This window comes from Pogona vitticeps, chromosome 4, assembly GCF_051106095.1.
Source record: "Pogona vitticeps strain Pit_001003342236 chromosome 4, PviZW2.1, whole genome shotgun sequence".
NCBI lineage: Eukaryota > Metazoa > Chordata > Lepidosauria > Squamata > Agamidae > Pogona > Pogona vitticeps.
Window position 1 is genome coordinate 236663137 of NC_135786.1, and position 22669 is coordinate 236685805.

Sequence of the window (22669 nt, forward strand, 5' to 3'; positions counted from 1 at the left end):
TATGAATGAGCCATCTCCAAAATGTCTTGTCCTCAACTTGCCTGCTCAACTCTTGCAAACTCAAGCATAAGGCTTCCTTTAGCAAATCAGTCCATCTCTTATTTGATCTTCCTCTTTGCCTGCTGCCTGCAACCTTTCCCAGCATTCAGTAGTGGACCTACTGCATTTTTCCACTTATAAGACACCTCCCCCACTTTTTTTAACCCAAAAATTAAGAAAACTTAGCTTGGAGTATTCAGCCTCTGGGCTCAGAACACTCGGACATTAGGAGTCCCTGTTGAATCTGAGCCTACAGGCTCCACCTCCAACGAGGTGTGTTCCCATTGGTTTGTTCAGCATCAGCTGACTTCAGTTCCATAAGGCTTGTGACTGGAGGAAACTAAGCCTCTTGACTGGAGGCAGTTAAGCCTTGTGGTTGAAGGAAGCCTGTTTACAGAGGCAAGGTATGGGCCATTTTGCACTCTCTGTGTTGTCAGCTTACTTCCGTGTAAAAGAGGCCCCTCAATTTTGAGCGTAATGATTTAAGGAAAAAGTAGGGTCTTATACATGGAAGAAATACGGTACATTTTTGGGGCCCTGAAGCTTGAACGTTTGGGAGGTGCCCTTCACAACCAGCAATGAGGTCCAGATAACCACAGCTATCTTCTTCAAATGGGTTATTCCATGACAGAGCACTGCACATTGTTTTAAGAATGTGGATTCAAGCCACTTCTTGGGCCCTTCCAGGATTAGAGGCATTGAAATTGAATCTTCGTTAGTGTCATAGTTGAGCCATCCCTGCCAGGGTGGAGTATAATATTGTTCTTATTATTACTTTTCTTGATCCAGAGATCGTACAGTGGTGCCTCGCTTAACGAGTGCCTCGCTCAACGATGAATTCACATAATGATGGCCTTTGCTGGAAATTTTGCCGCCTCACCTAACGATGTTTCCTATGGGGGATTTTCGCATAACGATGTTTGGGACCTTGCTTCACTTAACGGTGACAGTTTTAGGTCCCCTGTTTCGCTTAATGTTTTTTTTGACAGCCCTGTTTTCGCAATTTTAAAAATATTCTAAAATGTTTAAAAAATGTTTAGAATGCTTGGAATCATTAGTGCACCTAATAAAACCTTCGTTAAAGTAATTTGGCTTCGTTCTGAGTCTTTTTGAATTTTTGGTGATTTTTGTCACCATTGAAATGTATTGAATAGGCTCCTATTGGAACAGATTAACCGGTTTTCAATGCATTCCTATGGGAAATGGTGTTTCGCTTAACTATGTTTTCACATAACGATGTTTTTAATGGAACCAATTAACATCGTTATGCGAGGCACCACTGTATTTCAGTTGCCGCAGCATAAAATTCATTCACTCGTTTTACTGTGCATTACATTGTCGACCCGTGGTCTGCTACAACCCTCGGATCCTGTTCATATGTACTGTGGCCAAGGCAGGTGGCTCCTATCCTACCTTCGGGCTTCTGATTTTTCCTGCCTTAATGTAGAACATTATATCCCCCCCCCCCCCCGTTGAAGCTCATTTTGTCTGTTTAGGCCCAGGTATCACATCTGATTATTTTTCTTAGATCATTCACAGCGGCTTTTGCCACGACTCCTGCAGAGATGAAAACGAGTCAGCGAGAGTTCAGCAGAGGCAAGCCGTAATGATATAAGCTTTAGGGAAAGGCACCTAAGTGGCCCAAACGTTGGAACGGAGACAGGTTAACCGTCTTTGCCCATAAATAAAAGCTTATTCTAAAAAGGGAAGGAATCAATTTCTTTCATTAGGTAATGAGAACAGTAAATAACAGCCAAAGGCAGAAGCTGCAGCCGTAGACGTGCAAATGGAACTATTTAAGGCCACTCTGCGGTGAAATGTCAGGAGCAGGATGCTGCCTGTTTGATTATCTTTATGCTATGCCAACATGAGGCTGCATTTTAAGAGCAAAAATTGGCTTGCCACACTTCCTTCTCTTCTGGACCTGAGACAAGAAAATGCTGTGTTTTATGGGCCAAAACCTCCCAGATATCCCAGGCAGCATCACCAGCAGGTGGAGGGTTTTTCCCATCCTTGTTGCTGACCATGTTTCTCCTTAACCAAAATACTTTTCTGTTCTGCCCCATCTTCTTGTTGTGTCATCGTTCTGGCATGAGTAGGGGCATAACGGTGTGGATCCAATCGTGTGATCGGGTGTCCCCCCTCCACCAGGAAATGATGCTAGTGGGACCAACTGGAAGTCATTTAATAGACTTCAAAGAAAAGTAGGAAGATCGGTTCTAGTGGCCGCACCTCAAAAAAGACACTGTGGAAAAGGTGCAGAAGAGAGCGACTCAAGTGAGGACTGGGCTGGGACCCCTCCCTGATGAGGAAAGGCTACAGTGTTTGGGGCTCCTGAGTCCAGAGAAAAGGCACCTGAGGGGGGACATGATGGAGACATCTAGAATAATGCAGGGGACGGATCAAGTGGAGAGAGGGAAGCTCTTTTCCATCCCACACAATACCAGAACCAGGGGACACTCACTCCAATGGAGTGTTGGGAGAGTGAGAACAGACCAGAGAAAACATTTCTTTACCCGGCGTGTTGTCAGTCTGTAGAACTCCTTGCCACAGGCTGCGGTGATGGCATCTGGCCTAGAGGCCTTGAAAAGGGGACTGGGCAGATTCCTTCAGGAAAAATCTACTTAGCATTTTATATTGTTTTTAATTTTACCTATATTTCTCACACGCCCATAATTGTAAATTGCGCAGCACTCTGATACAAAATAAAGAAAACCAAAAAGTGATTCATAGGCATAGAATCACAGAACAAGAGAGTTGGAAGGAACCTAAAAGGTCATCAAGTCCAACCCCCTGCTCAATGCAGCAATCCTTATAAAAGTAGAAGGAAAAAGAGCAATGATTGGTGGGGACGAGGAGGAAAGATAGATCTTAAATATCCTGATTATGGAACCTATCCACTCAAAGCCCATACAATAATAATTCTTCCACAACCACACATACACAAGTATTAGCTGGAATTGTACTGGTTTTCTTCTAAAGTCTGCATAACCTGCTGCCATCAACTATGGCTTACTGATGAGGTGTTGGGACTAACCAGTTATGCAACAGGCCATTATTTGGACTATAACTCCCAGAATCCCCTACTTATGGCTGATGGGTCCTGAGTTCAAAAAGCTATGCTTGCAAAAAGGACAAGATGGGATCCTCGACATATTAAACATAAATAATCCAGCTATTTCCTCCAACCACCAGCTATTTTCTCCAGCCATCAGAAGAATTACCACCTCATGGCAAAGTGGTTAAACTGAAATACTGCAGTTAAAACTCTCCTCACTACCTGTGTTCAGTCCCAGGTAGCCAGCTCATGGTTCACTCAGTCTTCCATCCTTCCGAGGTAAGTAAACTGAGTATTCAGTTTGCTGTTGTGGGGGGCAATGTGTAGCTTGTGTATTTTTCTGCGTATAAGACGCCCCATGTATAAGACACCCCCCGCCCATTTTTCTAATCCCAAATTAAGATATCTAAGTGGGATTTAGCATGTATAGGGGAAAGGGATCAAAGCACTGCAGGATCACTTTGATACCTCTTTCCCCTCCACTTGTGTTTGTTCTCTCCTCAGCTTACTTCCGTGTATAAGACGACCCTCAATTTTTAGTCTAAAGATGGTAAATTGGAAAACACCCAGAGAGTGCTTCAAGCATTAAGGGGAGGTATGTAAGCAACACATTTTGCTTTGCTTTGCTTTATCAAGGACGCAAAATGTAAAAACATTCATCCCTCCAAACAAAATTTTCTATGCAGAAGAAACAGAAAAGCACCATATGTAGTCACTCGTGACAATAGGTTCTGCTGGTATAATTATACACTGAATGAAGAAATATTTCATTTTATTTATCTCAATCTCGCTGCCAGTCACCATTCATCGGGGTGACCCTCCAAATGTTGAGAAAGAGGGAATCGGTTTCCTTTTTTTTCACTCTCCGCCTACTGCTTCTGATTTTATCAATTTTGATCTTTCCCCGTCAGTCTTGTTTTCTTAAGCTAAAAAGCCTCAATCATGTAAATCCGTCTTGTTCATAAGGCAGAGGATCCAGGCCCCCTCTCTCCCGATTTCAGTCCTTCTGTTCTGTGTATTCTCCGATGCAACAATATATTTTATTTTTAGGGCCACATTTGCACATAATATTCTGAATGCTGATGCACTCCGGAGTTACGTAATGGCATTATGATGCTGGCTGTTTTATTTTCAGTCACCTAATAAGCCTGTAGTGCCATGTTTGTTTTTCATAGCTGCGAGACACAGAGTTGTCGTTTTCGTGAGCTTTATGCTATAACGCCGAGATCCGTTTCCTTGGCAGTTAAAACCTAGTGCCATACAAACAGCTTCAGACTATCTGTCCCACAACACAGTAGGAGTCTGGTGTAATGGACATAATCAAAGACAGCTATGCGTTTCATCGTGTGCTTTTCAGAGAATACGATCCATAACTCAGTGGGTTGGGGGGGGGGAGAACACTCAGCAGTAGATCTGTAACTGGCAATTTTGGTACCCCGTGTTGTGGATGCTATTTTCTGGACTACAAAACCCAGAATTCTCCATTCTGGGGGTTAATTCTATCTTACAGGCACCTTACAATCGAGATGGCACTTAATTACACACACACACACACACACACACACACACACACACACACACACACACACACACACACACACACACACACACACACACACACACACGTGAAAATAAGTGCCTTTTTTTTTCAACCTCTCCAGCAGATCTTCGAACAATTATCATCTATTCGATAAAGTTTCACTGGAGTTAAGTGCCCTCTCCATACAAACTTATAAAAATTCCCTTTTAGCCTTGTTGACACAACTGATAAATTTTGGCAATTGGTTTCTAAAGAAATAAATGAAATTAACAGCACCTTAATTTTAGCTGTATGTCCTAAAATAGCACTTTTATCAATATTTGGAAGGGAGATAAATAAGTGGATGAGGAGAGAAGCCGTTTCTAATCTCTTAACCATGCCAAGTCTGGTTATTGCTAGGAACTGGATAATATATATATATATCAGTACAAACTAAATAAATTGTCCCCTTACATATTTGCAACCTCATCTTCACTAATTATCATATTCTCAACTTTTATATTACCCACAAGTTTATATCATTAATCGTTATACCCCAAATTTCTCTCTACCATTCATTTAACTATATATTAATTAATGATATAAACTTGTGTGTAATATAAAAGTTTAGAATATGATAATTAGTGATGATGAGGTTGCAAGTATGTAAGGGGAGAATTTATTTAGTTTGTACTGATGAAAGGGAAGGAACAAAGGGTTAACGTAAGAGTCTATACAATTCAAGAAAGAGAACAGAACCGGGGAGAGTCAATCATTCTAGCAGTGGGGTGTATAAGCCATTTGTTTTCCTTTCCTTTCTTTTTTAGTTTTTTATTAGATATTTTAATTTTTATTTGTAGTTTTTTTAACAAAATTATTAAAACAGTCATTTATTACAGTATCAAAAAGAAGTTAAACAGAGATCAGGTTAAAAGCTACTTATAAAAATATTTTAAAAACTGCATTCAGGCGGCCACCTACATGTTACCAACATGGAGAAGATATATCATCTTCAAAACAGGAGGACAAAAGAAGACAGACTTATATCCATCTGTACATGTAATTGAGATACCTTGTGTGATGCAGAGGACAGAGTGATGGACAAGATTTCAGGAGCCCTGGGTTCAAATCCACGCTCAGCCATGGAAGCTCACTGGGGGTGCGGACCTGATAAAACCACTTGTGAAATATCTCATTTACCTTGGGGGTCCTATACAGATCACTATAAGTTGGTCCTGACTTGACAGCACATCACATAACAAAGGTATAAATGAGCAAAATGGTCTTTTCTGATTCACGTATACAGATGCAAGACTAGGAACGATTCTTATAATTTAAACCAAATTACACTCACTCAAGCAGGCCGAGGCAAAGAGGAAGTCCCGAAAGCAGCCAAATCAGGGAGCTGGACAGGGGACAGACTGTATTTGTCTTCAGTGTGGAAGGGATGGTCACTCTCGAATTGGCGTTCTCAGCCACACTAGATGCTGTTCCAAGACCTCCTACCATAGTCTCTTGAGACTGAAGGATGCCTACTACTGCCTACAGAGTGTGAAGACCACTATTCGTGCTCCCAATTTGAAGAGTCCCTTGTCCAGCAGGCCGAGGCAAAGAGGAAGTCCCAAAAGCAGCAAAATCAGGGAGCTGGACAGGGGACCGATTGGATTTGTCTTCAGTGTGGAAGGGATGGTCACTCTCGAATTGGCCTTATCAGCCATAGGAGATGCTGTTCCAAGTCCTCCATACAGAGCACGTTACCCTAGTCTCTTGAGACGGAAGGATGCCTACACAGATATCAAGCATCGCAGACTGAGGCCTTCAAGATCCCTAATCTCCCTCTTTAAATCAGTTGCAGACTGCACAGGCCTGAAAAGGGAGGACGTCTTTTGGAAAGGGACTATGGTTGGCAGCTTTCCAAATAAGGGGACTGTTCTCCGTAACAGAGGATATAAGGCCACCCTAAGGGCTGCCTCCCTGTGAGTGGGTTTAGATGTGACCATTTATTCTCCGTGAAAAATCTGCTCCCTTAAGAAGCGACAGAAGCATTTCTGCTAGATTTTTTTTTTGCGTGTCAGTTGGTATCAGCTGGACTTCTTGCTTTTCAACAAATCCACTGGCTGTGATGGTTTTGTTTCTGTTCCGCGAAGACCGATATCCCTCCAGGCTGATGAAACCTTCTGTATGACCTGATGCTATTAAGCAACAAATTAGATTATGTGAGGTAATTATTTGTTGTCGAGGGGATTTTTTTTCCACCCCACGAATGCAAAATCCAGCTGATCTAATGGCCTGATTTTTGTCAGACTTTGCGAACAATAGGAGCGGAGTCCACGTAGAAATGGCTATTCGTAGATGAAAATACCGGGCAGGTCTGAGCAAAGAACCTTTATTGAGTGTCAATGCAAATAAAGAGCTGGGGAACAATTATCTGTGTGGCTGGGTGTTATACATATTTAAAGCTGCCTTAGTATCTCGACAAGCATCTGGCTCCAGAGTCGGGCGCTCCCATTGGGAAATCAATAACAACATATCTCTGATGCCGCATCGTTGCAATGAATGCTCAGAAGAGACCAATCTTTTCTTTCAGCCTGTCACCTCTTAATTCCATCAGAACCTGAGGCACAGCGACGGTCTGGGGTTGCAGGAGATCCAGCTATGGAAAAACAGAGCCTGTGGCTGTACTTTTTTGTGTGTGTGTTTTTCCCCCCTGCCATTGTGATAGCCACACATTGTGGGTCAATACAAAATTCAAACCCAAGCTTCAACACTACAGAGAAACTGGTCTTAAGAACACAGTGGACTAACCCTGTAGCTTCTGGGATTTCCCTAACACTGCTGTGTTCTTCTTAGAGCTCAGAGATGGAATTGCAGGATAGCACAAAGGTTTAGGCATCTCACTGCAGAGCAAGAGATTAGGGGTTCGATTTCCCCCACTGGGCCTCCTTGACAGGAGCTGGATTCCCTTCTAGCTCTGTGGTTCTAAGATGACGATGATTCAAAAAAAAAACCCTGCACAGTCAATCAAAATTCTAAAAACATTGACTGGTATTCTACTATTTAACCAAAAACCTAAGCATCTGTTCAATATCGGCGCAGTACGTATGCTGTTCCTAAAATTGCTGTTTTTGGGAGCTCTGATGGTGGTGGGATTTCTGAGATCTGAAACTGCTTATAACACGGTGGGATATTTCTTGACATTGCTCCCAAAGCCTCTTCCAGAGGCGAGATGTTTTGATTGCCAGGTCTCTGTACTTTGTTAGATTTTTCCCATTCTTTACCTTCAGCAGCAGCAGGCAACAGTAGCAACAATAACAAAACAGCAGCAACAACGACAATTATAGTTATAGTGTGCTGGTGTTACCCTGTTTCCCCGAAAATAAGACCTAACCTGAAAATAAGCCCTAGTAGGATTTTTCAGGATGCTCGTAATATAAGCTCTATCCCAAAAATAAGCCCTAGTGAAGTGAAACCCCACCCTCCATCTGTGTGCAGCAACCAGAAGATGACATGACTGTAAAATAAACCATCCCCTGAAAATAAGCCCTAATGGGTTTTTTTGGAGCAAAAATTAATTTAAGACCTTGTCTTAATTTTCGGGGAAACACGGTAGAAACATTGCTTTTGTTTTTAACCAGAGGACAAGTAGATGGATGCATCTAGTCTTCTAGGAGCAACATATGAACATGATGTTTTGCCATCAACATGTCAACACAAAAACGTTCTTTCTAAGCGGCATTCTTGCTATCAGGGCAGAGCTGTCAGAGGAACTGTAGGTTTGCTTGGCGTTCCTTTCTCACTCAGAGACGCTTATTTCTTTTTTTTTAAAAAAAAAGGATTTCCTCCCACTGGAATTAAGGAAGAGGAATTTGAAGAGGGTCTAAATTCTCTTCTTGATGTCAAGGGTTCTACGAGCTCTTGATTCTCCTCCCCAACGGCTAACCACCTCCCAAGCTGAGGTCCTGGTTTATCTGTCAGCAGCTTGGAGTTCACTCCCAAGAAGTCTCCATCTTACACATCCACCAGTTTCTGCCTAGAACCTCAAAATGTGACTGGAAGAGACCTCTGGGTGTTGGACTTAAATACCTTAACATGTTTGTGCAAACAAGCTCACTTCCCAGATGAAGTTGTTGCTGGTCTCCTTTTCAGCTATGCTGCAGCACCGGTCCACTCACCGCTGATGCTCAGCTGCAAAAGAGTCACGTGCTGTGTGCCCAACAGAACTCTTGAGATCTAAGGGGAGTTCATCAGATGCGTTGATGCTGCTCAACTGGAGATACAGCTCAAGATGCTGGTTGTCACCTATAAAATTCTGAATATCATAGGTTCAACTGAGACATCCATCTTTCCTCCTTTTCCCATCCTTCCAACGGCATGAACTCTCAATATTTATGTCTCCAGGCTATCTACAAGAGGTCCTCTTCTTGGTTCCCCCCTCAATCATGGAGGTTGGCCATTAAGAGACAGGTCTTTGAGATGGAGGTGCCCAGTTCTGGATAATTTATGTAACTCCCACATCTTAGTTCCTCCGTCAATTTTGATGATGTTTACTTCTCAAACTGATCCATCATTTTAAACTTCTGAGAGTCGTATTGTATTGTGGTGTTACGTGGAAACATAGGAGGCTGCCTTTCAGTGACTCAGAACATTGGTCTATCTAGCCATCCAAGATTTTCTGCTCTGACTGACAGCCACAGTGGTCCAGCCTTTCAAACAGGATTATTTCCTAGCTGCACTTGGCGATCCCTCCTAAGCCCTGAGAGGATGGTCTCCCATCCAAGTTCTTACCAGGCCTGACCCTGCTTAGCTTCCAAAATCAGATTATGTTCTTGTCTTCATAATGGTGGTACTACATTACAGAGAGCTATGTACTATATAGTGTAAATAAACAAATGCATTTTTCGCATCACCTGGCAGGACAATGTTTCAAACAGAGTAGTCCTAGAACAAGCTGGAATACTTAGCATGTATACATTACTGAAACAGCGACGTCCACATTGGCTCGGGCACGTCAGGAGAATGGCTGATGGTCGGATTCCGAAAGATCTCCTGTATGGAAAATGAGTGCAAGGAAATCGCCCCAGAGGGAGACCACAGCTGCGATACAAGAAGATCTGCAAGCGGGATCTGAAGGCCTTAGGAATGGACCTCAACGGATGGGAAACCTTGACCTCTGAGCGTTCAGCCTGGAGGCAGGCAGTGCATCATGGCCTCTCCCACTTTGAAGAGACCCTTGTCCAGCAGGCTGAGGCAAAGAGGCCGTCCTGAAAGCAGCAAAATCAGGGAGCTGGATGGGGGACAGATTGGATTTGTCTTCAGTGTGGAAGAGATTGTCACTCTTGAATTGGCCTTCTCAGCCACACTAGATGCTGTTCCAAGCCTTCCATACAGAGCACATTACCATAGTATCTCAAGACTGAAGGATGCCTAACTAAATAAGCAAATTTATTTATTTATTTATTTATTTATTTATTTATTTATTTATTTATTTATTTATTTATTTATTTATTTATTTATTTATTTATTTATTTATTTATTTATTTGCTTGCTTGCTTGCTTGCTTGCTTGCTTGCTTGCTTGCTTGCTTGCTTGTCTGTCTGTCTGTCTGTCTGTTTGTTTATTTATTTAACCCACCTTCCTCCTTAAAAAGGACCCACGGTGGCTGACTGCAATTCAAAGGCAGTATTTAAGTCGGTAAGAATGAGGATACAATACTAAAAGGAGGAATGAATACAACACCGAAAAAAACGTAAGCAACACCAAAATGCTTTCAGCGCAGTAAGGAAAAAAAAAAGCCATTTTTAAAAACCTCACCCGGTAACCAGTCACTGAGAGAAGGTCTGCCTGAAGAGACAGGAGAGCAAAGCCTAAGCTCCAGTGGGAGGGAGTTCCAGAGTCTGAGAGCAGCCACAGAGAAGGTGTGAAGGTGGCGGGACCGAGAGGAAGGCCTCATGTGATGATCTTAACACCTGAGCTGGCTCATAAAGGGAGATGCGGTCCTGAAGATGGTTTTGGACCTAAGCCATTTAGAACGTTATAGGTTAGAACTGGCACTTCGAATTCTGCCCAGCAATGGATCGGCAGCCAGTGGAGCTGCTGTCTACGTTCCCTGTGGCCAGCCATGGTGAGCCATCTTGCTGCCGTGTTTGGGTTCCACTGAAGTTTCCTGACACTTTCCTTAGGTTTCCAAAGCAGGTTGTTGTGGAAGGTCCAGGCATCTGACTAGGGGGCTATGGGGACAGGATATCCAGCCCGCTATAGCAGCTGGTGTTGCCCCCACGGTGTCTTGTTTCCCCTTGCTCCTTGCCCCTACTCCTTCACACATTTGTTCAGTGATAAACTCTCTCTGGTCATTTCGGGGCCAGAAGAGAGGAAATCTCCACCCAGGCTGAGCCAAGCGGAACGGACGACAGCGAACCTTAGGGTGGGTCGGTTAGTTTGGGGTTCGAGGCGCTGCATGGGCAGGCTTCCTTGGGTGCCCACAGGCAGTTCAGGTTGCAAGGGGGGGCTTTTAGAACTTGCCCCTCCAGCTGCAGGGCTCAGGGCTAGAGAAGGGTACGATCTGGGGAGCCACCTAGCCCATGGATCCTCGTAGGGTCAAGGGAATTTTTGTTGATTAGTCGTTAAGTTGTGTCCGACTTAACGACTAACAATTCCCTGACTGCTGTCACCATCTGCAGTGATTATGGAGCCCAAGAAAGTAAAATCTGTCACTGCTTCCATATCTTCCTCTTCTATGTGACAGGAGGTGATGGGGCTTAGGACCAATCTTTTAGTACAGGATGCAGGTGAAGCAATGCTCTTCCATGTGGCTTGAACGGGGGGCATGAGCAGCTCTCCCAAAACCTGGCTAAGGAGGATGGGCTTCCTTGAACCCAGCCTGGACAGAAGCCCACACAACTGACTGCCCCCTTTGCAAGACTCATGTCCAATATAACAAAGCAACCTTTAATCAATACATCACTTTGTGTCTGGGCTTATTATTCATACAGTATTGGACAAGCAATGAGAACTATTTAAGTACTGCTACCCTTTGCACTTTTGCCCTGCTGGTGGTTTTCCTCTGCTTTAATCTGCTGGAAATATTTTGTTCCGACTTTTACCCTGGTTTTTAATTTCTGCTCCTTCAGTCATTGTTTTATTGATGTATTATTGATGTATTATAAGTATTTTATTGAATGCATTATTGATGTATCATAAGTATTTTATATGCCTAGCAGATTCTACATCTCCAGGAGAATAGGTGGTCTGAAAGTGCATTGAATAAACCCGTCGGTCAAAATATCAACCAGTCAGTCACAGGAGGGGAATGGATACCTTTTTGACTACAATTCCCAGAATCCTCCTGTCAGCACAGCTACCATCTGTCATGCCTAGAGGGTTGCTGAAACTTTTCAAATTTTGTCCCCCCCCCCCCCCAAACCTTTGAGAACATGTACATCCCTGTTGAGATAAATCAACAAGGTCACTGCCACATCCATGTGAACATGGAGGGGGCAGGAAAACCACATTATGAGGTCTTTTAAAGATCTCTCTTGATGCCTGAGACAATCCAGCATTCAGGATGACTTTCTTCCCCATCATGTAGGAAATCCCTTCTTAAAGTTACTTTTCCAGGGATCTTCCACAGCAGGTGTTGAAGAATTGAAAGAAACAGTGTGTCATCTGCTTTAAATCCAATAGGTGATTTCATTTGGGTTGCTTGTGAATCACGAGCATCAAACTCAAGTCGAAACTCCTGAAAACTGGAGGTCACCGATATTCTAACCCTCCCGTGCAATGCAATGGGAGAAACCTGGTATCTCTCAAGAAACCTAAGTGACATTACGGTACACAAGGACACGACAAAGGACACTCACTCATGGCATGAAACCCATTCCATGTGGATCAGTCCTCAGTTTTGATTAAGAAAATGTTTCCTCTTACTTCCAAGTATTCCTGTCTGAAATAAACAGCCCTTGTTGATAGGGTGACCCTCTGTTCTCTTTTAAGGACATTTTTTTTTCCATTCCAAGGGCTGACAGTGGCCATCTTTTGACATATTTTGTTTCCTAACTGGAATGAGATGTACTGTGTAACCCCTGATGACCCTCCTCGGGTTGGTGGCTCTTCCCCTCATCCATTCCCACATCCATGGAGTCACCAACAGCATCAGCAACAACAGTAGGGTTCATTGAAATGGAAAGGGAAATCAGCTCTGAACAAATCCTGCGACACTTCCCTTTTGGGGCTTAGTTGGCTTCACTAGGGCAGATCAGCCTCCCCATATAATGCCGCTGGGGGTGGAGGGGTTAGAGTCTCATGCCCTCCTTGACGTTGGGCACCAAGGGGTCCTGAACCTTGGGGCCTGGAGACACCAGGACCGGTATGCTCACTAGGAGAACGTACGATCAGTGGTTTTCTAGCTGAGCACTGGGGTACCCATGTCTGTTGCTGCTCCTCCTGGAGGTGGCATAGAGAGGGCACCTATTGTGTTGTTTCCTCCAGCACATCAATTGGGTCAGAGTGGGCTCCCCTTCAGTGATACAGTGAGGCAAAGGAGGGTTCGGCTGTGGGAATCTCTCTGCCCAGTCATGGGGTAAGAAGGAGCCTGGGGCTACTGCTGTTTGGGTCCATCTCCCTTTGTTGTTGTTGTTTAGTCGTTAAGTCATGTCCAACTCTTCATGACCCCATGGACCAGAGCACACCAGGCCTTCCTGTCTTCCACTGCCTCCCGGAGTTGGGTCAAATTCATGTTGGTAGCATTTTCTGTGGTGTTCTCTTCTGCCCTTCTTTTTGCTGATGCATAAATGACCCTCCCCCCCATTCCATCATCCTTCTGAACCCTCTTCAACATTTAATTCCATAGTTAGATACCTTTCTTTCTGTAAAATGTGTCTTCACATGCTTAGCTAGAAGACCAGTGGAACAACGATGGTCTACAGCACCTACATTAGGGGTGGACGAAGGGAGGCTTTCACACCTCTGTCGGACTCTGATGTTCATCTTTCCCCAGGAATAAATATGACATCATAGCTGTTATGGTCATGATTACCGATTACCTTTGCATTCCACCTTTCCACTATGAAGTACGGCCAAAGGAAACACTGACCTCTCCTACCAGGAGGTCAATGGTTCCTGAAAGATCCCAGGGTTGTGGACTCCATAAGCAAAACACAAACACAGCCAGTTTTTCTGTGGCTTCATCAAAGCTCACAGGCTGTGCTGGAAGATGCCGGCCAGCGTCCTGGGTCATCCGCCTTGCCCTCGCTCCAGCATTGCTTTGTCTGCTAATCTCCTGCTAAGGCTCTGGTTTTTCCTGTAGCAGATAATCTGCTTTCCTCTGAATCCACAGAACATAAATGGGCCCTCACCCTCCTTTTAGTACAAACACCCAATTCTCTGAAAATCCGCTGTGCCATAAGCTTAGTTGTTCTAAAGCACCTGATGTGCCGACGACAGGAGCACTGGAGGTTGCCGGAGATGGGATATTTCTGATTGAACATGTAGGGAAGCGGTGGTGAGATACGTTGGGTCCCTAGAGTTTAAACACAGATCCATGTAGGCATGGATTCGGGATGGCCTCTTTGCCTCGACCTGCTGGACAAGGGTCTCTTCAAATTGAGAGAGACTGTGATGCACCGCCTGCCTCCAGGCTGAACGGTCAGATTTCAGGGCTTCCCATCAGTGGAGGTCCATTCCTAAGGCCTTCAGATCCTGCTTGCAGATGTCCTTGTATCGCAGCTGTCGTCTCCCTCTGGGGCGATTTCCCTGCACTAATTCTCCATATAGGAGATCTTTTGGAATCTGACCGTCAGCCATTCTTGCAACGTACCCGACCCAACGTAGACGTCGCTGTTTCAGTAATGGATACATGCTAAAAACTCCAGCTCTATGAAACAGAGAATCCTATTGCTTAAATGTGGGGCCTCAACTGGCACGCTGTGGACTGAGTTTCCTCAGGGTTCAGTGGCTTCTTCAGGCCCATTGGTTATAGCAAGCGAAGTGAACTCCCTTGGAGTAGCTGTACTTATGGGAAACCGGGCTCTCAGTCCTTCAGTAGGGAAATTCCTCCAGTTCAGGGTTGAGCAAGGTGTGATCCAAGCCTATGTCTGGGAGCCTCGTGGTGCGGTGCTTAAAGTGCAGTACTGCAGTGAAGACTCTGCTCATAATCTGAGTTCGGTCCCAACAGGCTGAGGGAACTTTCCATTCTTCTGAAGTTAGCAAATTGAGTATCCAGCTCGCTGGATGGCGGGGGGGGGGGGCAGTGTATAGTCTGTATTATTGAATTGTAAACTGGCCAGAGAGTGCTTTAAGCGCTGTGGGGAGGTATATAAGCAACATGCTTTGCTTTGCACCCAGAATTATTCCTGCCCCTCTGTCTCTTGGAGACTCATCATATAGGTTTCCCCCCCCCCACAAGAAGAAAATAAAATCCCACTTCTGGAAGCTCTTTAAACAGACTGTCGGCCGCCTTCCCTCTGTTATCGGCCAAACCGGAACAGTTCAGAAAATTCAGTTGGCCAAACTGTTTTTTGTTGTTGTTGTTGTTGTTTTAATCTCTTTTTTTGGGGGGGGGAATTGATGCGATCAGGATTCCAGAAGCAGAAAACTGGTCCCCGAAACCCCTGAAGCTTTGGCTCTCCCCCCACTCCAATTCCAGCAGCTGATCTGCTTCATGGGTTACGGAACCTTCTCTAAGATGGGATCTCGAACGGCAAAGCCTGGGAAAAGTGATTCCTCAGAACTACATCTCCCAGAATCCTTTAGCCGGGGGGGGGGGGGAGACTGAGCTGTGAGAGATGGGGAGATGAATTGCCTCATTCAATGCAGCATGTGTGTAAATAAAAGCTATTTATTTGGAACAGGATCCAACATTTCAAACATTCCTTATTAGCATGCCTTTATTTATAAACAATCACTCAGGATTTAATTCTTCTTTGTTTTTCTCTTCTTGTGCCCCGGCAAACCATTGCTGGCTCAGTAACACAACATGATTAAAAATTAAGGGGCAAATTTTTGTTTGCTTTGCGCTAAACAGCAGAAACACACAATGTTTGCAAACTCCTGTTTATTAGTCTCTTCATAATATAAACAAGAATAATATGTAGGGTGCTATTAATTCTCTCCTGGGCTTCTCTATAATTATGTTTATTGTTGCCATTTATTTCAAATCCATAACCTTTATCTCAAGTAATGAGCAAGGAAAGAAGAGAGTAGTTGCTGAGTGGCTTAAAACTGGCAAGCATGAGGTTTAGGCAAGGATATTATTGTGATCTTTCTATCATCTACTAGAGTAGCGGTCCCCATATCTTCAAGCCCCAATGGTCATAGGCTCACTCCCAGAAGTTCTAGGCAGCTCAGACAGTGGGCCAAGCTTCTTGAGGTTGTTGAGAAGCCTCATGGCACAGAGGTTAAATTGCATGACTGCAGGAAAGACTCTGCTCTCAACCTGAATTCAATTCCGACAGGCTCAAGTAGCCAGCTTGAGGTTGGCTCAGCCTTCCACCCATCTGAGATCAATAAAATACTTAAATACCCAGTTTGCCGGTGTGGGGGGGGGGAGACACAATATATAGCCTGCATAATTTAATTGTAAACCACCCAAAGAGAGAATTTTAAGTGCTATGGGGTGATATATGAGCAGGACACTTTGCTTTACTTTGCATTCTTGCAGGGTGAAAATTCTGACACATCAGAGACACTATGAGACATTTCTGTCCCTGTGTTAATCAGTGATGGAGCTGGTGGAATGTCATAACCTTGATGCTCTAAACATAAAATATAATCTTGGCCCAGGTCTGCCCTTTGTTGTTGTTGTTTAGTCATTAAGTCGTGTCTGACTCTTTGTGCCCCCATGGACCAGAGCACGCCAAGCCCTCCTGTCTTCCACTGCCTCCCAGAGTTGTGTCAAATTCATGTTGGTTGCTTCGATGACCCTGTCCAACCATCTCATCCTCTGTTGTCCCCTTCTCGTCTTGCCTTCTCACTTTCCCAACATTAAGGTCTTTTCCAGGGAGTCCTCTCTTCTCATGAGATGGCCAAAGTATTGGAGCCTCAGCTTCAGGATCTGTCTTTCTAGTGAGCACTCGGTGTTGCTTTCCTTCAGAGCGGATAGGTTTGTTCTCCTTGCAGTCCAGGGGACTCTCAAGAGCCTCCTCCAGCACCACAGTTCGAAAGCATCCATTCTTTGGCGGTCAGCCTTCTTTATGGTCCAGCTCTCACTTCCATACATCACTATAGGAAAAACCATAGCTTTGACTGTTTGGACTTTTGTGGGCAAGGTGATGTCTCTGCTTTTTAAGATGCTGTCGAGGTTTGTCATCGCTTTCCTCCCGAGAAGCAGGCGTCTTTTAATTTCGTGGCTGCTGTCCCCATCTGCAGTGATCATGGAGCCCAAGAAAGTAAAATCTGTCACTGCCTCCATATCTTCCCCTTCTATTTCCCAGGAGGTGACGGGACCAGTGGCCATGATTTTAGTTTTTTTGATGTTGAGCTTCAGATCATTATTTGCGCTCTCCTCTTTCACCCTCATTACAAGGTTCCTTAATTCTTCCTTTCTGCCATCAGACTGGTATCATCTGCATATCGGAGGTTGTTGATATTTCTTCCGGCAATCTTAATTCCAGTTTTGGATTCCTCTTGTCCTGGCTTTTTTCATGATGTATTCTGCCTATAAGTTAAACAAGCCGGGGGACAATATACAATCTTTTCGGACTCCTTTCCCAATTTTGAACCATTCTAGATAGAATGGTGGCTTCTAAATGAGACTACAGATGGGCATGGATTGGAAAAATGATGAATCAGAGTGGTTCGTGGCTATCCACGTACTGTGAATCACACACACACACACACCAAACCACAGAACAATGAATTGGTTCGTTCTGGTTCATGTCTGTGGGAAGGGGAACCCAGGGGTTGCATACACAGACAGCCCACCTGGCTGACGGAAGGGAAGCCAAGATGGTGTCTCTGAGGGTGGTGGTGGTGGTGGAGGAGGAGGCAAGAACAAGTAGGGAGGCAATGGGGGCAACAGGAAGGGGGCGGGCAGGCGGGCATCTGTTTTGCCAACGCAAAATCAAATGCCAAACAGGAAAAAAAAAGTTGGGCACTTTATTTCATTTCGGCAAAACAGCTGCGTATCTGCAGCTTGTGCGCCTCATCTAATGAAGAGGCTGCATCGTCTGAATTTTATTTTTTATTTTTTTGCAAAAGGTTTTTCCTGGCAACGTTTTATACTCCTTGAAGTTCCTGAGTGGTCTGTGAGAGCAACTCTACGTAGAAGATGCTACAGTAGTAATTAAAGCATTTGCTATCACTTTTAGGGCTGTTCACAGAACACGAGATTCAGTGTGAACCCCAGTTAAGTGCTTCAAAGTGGCCCTTGAAAGGGTTCGCCGTGATCCTGATGTACTAGAGTTCAACTCAGGTCTTTAGCAGAAGACTCAGAAAGACGGAGTGACATCCTTTTGCTTCTGGGTGCCAGCAGAATGGAAGTGATGGACAAATACACTCCCCCCCCCCCAAGCAGGGCAATAATGGTGATTAAAGAAACACACTTCACACAATATTTAGGATGATTTCCATTTCCTAACTAGAGGAGGTGAAGATGGACTCACAGGTGATTTTGCAGAGTTTTGAAGTAGAAATATAGAGACCCACAGAGGGGAATAGTTACAAGTTCCCCAGATTCTGCCCCATTCTTATTAGCTGGAACTTAAAAGTCACAATAAATCACTCTGAAGCATTTGTGGAAGAAAGAATTAAAAACACGTATTTACTTATGGTTGCTTGAAATTACAGACTTGTGCATGCTCCTTTCTTTACTACACACATACTTTGCAACTACCCAGACAGATCAACAGCAAACAAACAACTGCTTCCAGGAGTCTAAAAAGACGGAAAGAAACACTCAGCGGAGAAGTGGAATTCTCTTTTAAATCAAAGCCTGAGGGGCCAGATTGGTTAGTGCTAGATAGGCGGCCAATTACCCCAGGTCAGAAAAGTCCTTCCCAGACCCACAAACCATAGACAGCATGCGAGGTTGCAAATAAAACTCCAACACTTGAATGGCCCACAAGACATGCACACAAACTTCAGAGAGTGAGGCTAAGGCACAAAAACAAACTGTGAAGAGAAGGGACTGATCATGAATTAAAGAAGGATTGTTTCTCCCCTGCAGGAAAAGTTCTGGAAAGAGCAGAAAATATGTGAGAAACAGAGAGGAAAAGACTTTGATGAACAAGGGAGTAAAGGAAGGATTTGGAACAAATAGAACCTGAAGCTCTCACCCGTCTCTCAACCCAGCACTGAAGGTCTGCAGCTCTGCTCGCTTCCTACAGAAAGTGGGTTTGCATCTAAAAAGGAGGAAGCAAAGATATATTAATGTGGCTCACAAACCTATCCGCCAAAGCATGTGTTCAGAGATGTGGAAAGTGCTCCAAGATTAGAAGGTGTACAGTGGTGCCTCGCTTTACGATTGCCCCACATTACGACGAATCTGCTTAACAACGATCTTTTTGTGATCACAAATGATGGCCTGAATGGGGGAATTTCGCTTTGTGATGATCGGTTCCCTGCTTCGGGAACCGATTCTTCGCAAAATGACGTTTTTTGAACAGCTGATTGGCGGTTTCAAAATGGCCATCGGGTGATTAAAATGGCTCCCCGCTGTGTTTAGGGACAGATTCCTCACTATACAGGCAGCGAAAATGGCCGCCGTATGGAGGATCTTCACTGGACGGTGAGTTTTTACCCCATTGGAATGCATTGAATGGGTTTCAATGGGGTTTTTATTTTTGCTTTATGATGTTTTCGCTTAACAGCGATTTTCCTGGAACGGATTATCATCGTTAAGTGAGGCACCACTGTACCTGCCAGTCACTGAGCTCTACTCAATCCCACCTCCCTCTTCCCCATCCAGTATGTTTTAACAGAAGAAACATCCATCAGAAGCTCTCGTTGCTCTCCCTCCATTCCTGGTCACATGTCCAAATCCCAAATCTCACTCCAGGTTTTACTGCAGATTTCGAACAAAAGGTCTCCAAGGTGTGGAAGCTGCTTTGAAGAGATGGTTCTGGTCACTGGAGAGATCCTATAGAGTCCAGACAAAGTCCCGGAATGGATTATCCACATCCTCAGACATCAGAACCAACAGCTTCGGCTGCTTTTGCTTGTCCGGTTCTTCTTGAGCTAATTGGTTGACTCCGGAGCTTCTTATTCCTGTTGTTCCTCACTCCAGTTTCTTGCTATTTGGATCACAGAATAATTGAGCTGGAAGGAGCCTAAGGCCACTGAGTCCAACCCCGTGCTCAGGGCAGGAATCCAAATCAAAGCAGATCTGACCATCAGTTGTCCAGGTTTCTCTTGAATGCTTCCAGGGTCGGAGTGCCCACCATTGGTTCTATTGGCATACTGCTCTAACAGTTAAGAAGTTTTTCCTGAAATTCGGCCAAAATCTGGCTTCCTCTGGCTTGAGTGTATTATTACACATCCAAAGCAGTAAGGTATAGAATCACAGAGTAATGAAGCTGGAAGGAAATAGAGTTCCAACCTCTTGCTCAATGCAGGAATCCAAAGCAAAGAAGATCTGGCCGATGGTTCTTTTGAAAACCTACAGGGCCAAATGAGTCATCTGGAAGAGGTACCCCGTGTCGTAACAGGATCATGACCTGCTCTGAAGGTTGAGCCAGCCTATCTTACGCCCATCGTAGGCAAGGCTACCCTTCTCTGCCTCATCTCTCATTCTGAGCTAAGAGTGATTGGCAAATTGGTTCCATTTTATTTTTAATGCCACGTCACTAATGGGATGATTTCAGGTTTCATCCAAATGCAATGCACACCCCTCTCATCTATGAGAGAGAGACAGAGAGAGAGGAAACAATATGTGTGGGTATGGTAACATTTAAAAGATCTTTCTGAAGTGAAAGGAGGGAAGTCTGTTTTTTTAAAATAACACTTCAGCTGAGAAAAGGATTTGGCAAATTTATGCAAACTGCCTGCTTTTGGCCCGATCTTGCTCTCACTCAAAGACCTGCACAGTGGAGATAGTAGTACTGCTCTCCTTCACCGAGTCAGTGAAAATGATTACTCAAGTAACAGGACACACTTTCGCCATGCAGAGTAAGCACTGGTTAGAGGACATTCGCTTGCACAGCATGTTCTCGCCTCTTTAATTTTTGCTTTGAAGATAGGATGGTTTATAAGGGCAGAAGAAAGTGTCAGAAAGGCAGGAACAGAGAACCATGGATTTGGAAGGGGCCATCGAGTCCAACCCTCTTGCTCAAGGCAGGAATCCAAACCGAAGTCGTTCCAAGAGGCAGTTGTTGAATTTTGAATGCCTCCAGCGTTGGGGCGCGCACCACCTCCCGAGGTCATGGGTTCCATTGTCATACTCCTCTAACAGTTAAGAAGTTTTTTCATGATATTCAGCTGAAATCGGGCTTCCTGTCACTTGAGCCCATGATTACGTGCCCTGCACTCTGGGAGGATCGAGAACAGATCCTGCCCCTCCTCAGTGTGACAGTCTTTCAAAGTTTTGAAAATGGTGATCGTATCTCTCCTCTGTCTTCTTTTCTAAAAGCTAAACATCCCCAGTTATTTTGATGCCTCGTCACTCACCTTCTACATTTATGTCTAATGCTCTCTACTCAGGACTAGTTTGTTCCCCTGGCTGATGGTGCTGCATTGTTTTCCCCCCTCTCCCCCCTCAACTCTCCTTATCCTTAGCCCCGGTGTCTCATCCTACTGCTTGCATCTTTCGGCCACCCACAGATTTTGTTCTTGTTTACAAGGATCTGGGAGGTTGTCATATCATGACGCGGTGCCAGATATCAGGAGGAAACTGAAGTTGAGGGCTACTGCCAGTGGGAAGATGTAGGCACGTGGACCATGGAAGCAGAGGGCAGGGGACAGAAAGCTGGTGGGGGGAACGGTGGTGCAAAACCCAGATTCAGAATAATATCAGAGGCAAAGACCTGACTCAGAAGGAAAGTTGTATTAATCATTGGGTAAGCAGTATTAGTAAGACTGAATGGTTTTAATATAAATGATGGTCAACATATGAATTAAGATGCTTTTAAAATGGCTTAAGTCCACTGTGTTTTAAGCACTATAACTCTTTTACTTATGCTTTGATAGGAATAGGTGGGACGTGGTGGCGCTGCGGGTTAAACCGCAGAAGCCTCTGTGCTGCAAGGTCAGAAGACCTGCAGTTGTAAGTTCAAATCCATGCGACGGGGGGGGGGGGAGCCCCCGTCACTTGTCCCAGCTCCTGCCAACCTAGCCATTCAAAAGCATGTAAAAATGCAAGTATATAAATAGCTACCACCTTGGTGGGAAGGTCACAACGTTCCATGTCTAGTCGTGCTGGCCACATGACCACGGAAACTGTCTATGGACAAACACTGGCTCTATGGCTTGGAGACGGGGATGAGCACCGTGCCCTAAGAGTCGAACACGAGTGGACTAAATGTCAAGAGGGAACCTTTACCTTTACCTGATAGGAATAACAGACCGTTTGGTTAGGGACATTATTGTAAGTACACATGCCATGTGTCCTAGCAGCATATTCAATCAATTGGTTAATTAAATCAGTCTATCAAATCTCATGGTGCAAAATGGTTAAAAACAGGGTCTTTTGAAACACGTGAAAATTCAAACCTGCCTTTGAAATATTTGAAGAGGGCTCTCCTCTCTCCCCCCTCAGTCTTCTTTTCTCAAGGCTAAGCATGCCCAGTTCTTTTGGTCTTTTATGACAGGGTTTGCTTTCCAGTCCCCTGATCCTCCTTGCTGCCCTCTTTTGAACTTGCTCCAGTTGATTACCATCCTTTTTAGAGTGTGATTTTTAAACCTGTCGTGTATAGAACTAGACATAATACTCTACATGAGACCTACCCAGCGCTGAATAGAGAGGAATGAGTATCTCACGAGATCTGGAGACTGTACTTCTGTTAATGCATCCTAAAATAGCCTTTGTCTTTCTTTGCAGCTACATTGCACTGTTGGCTCACATTCCGCTTCTGATCTACAACACTGGCTTCTTTTTCTTGTTTGGAAATCTGTTGCCCAGGGAAGGA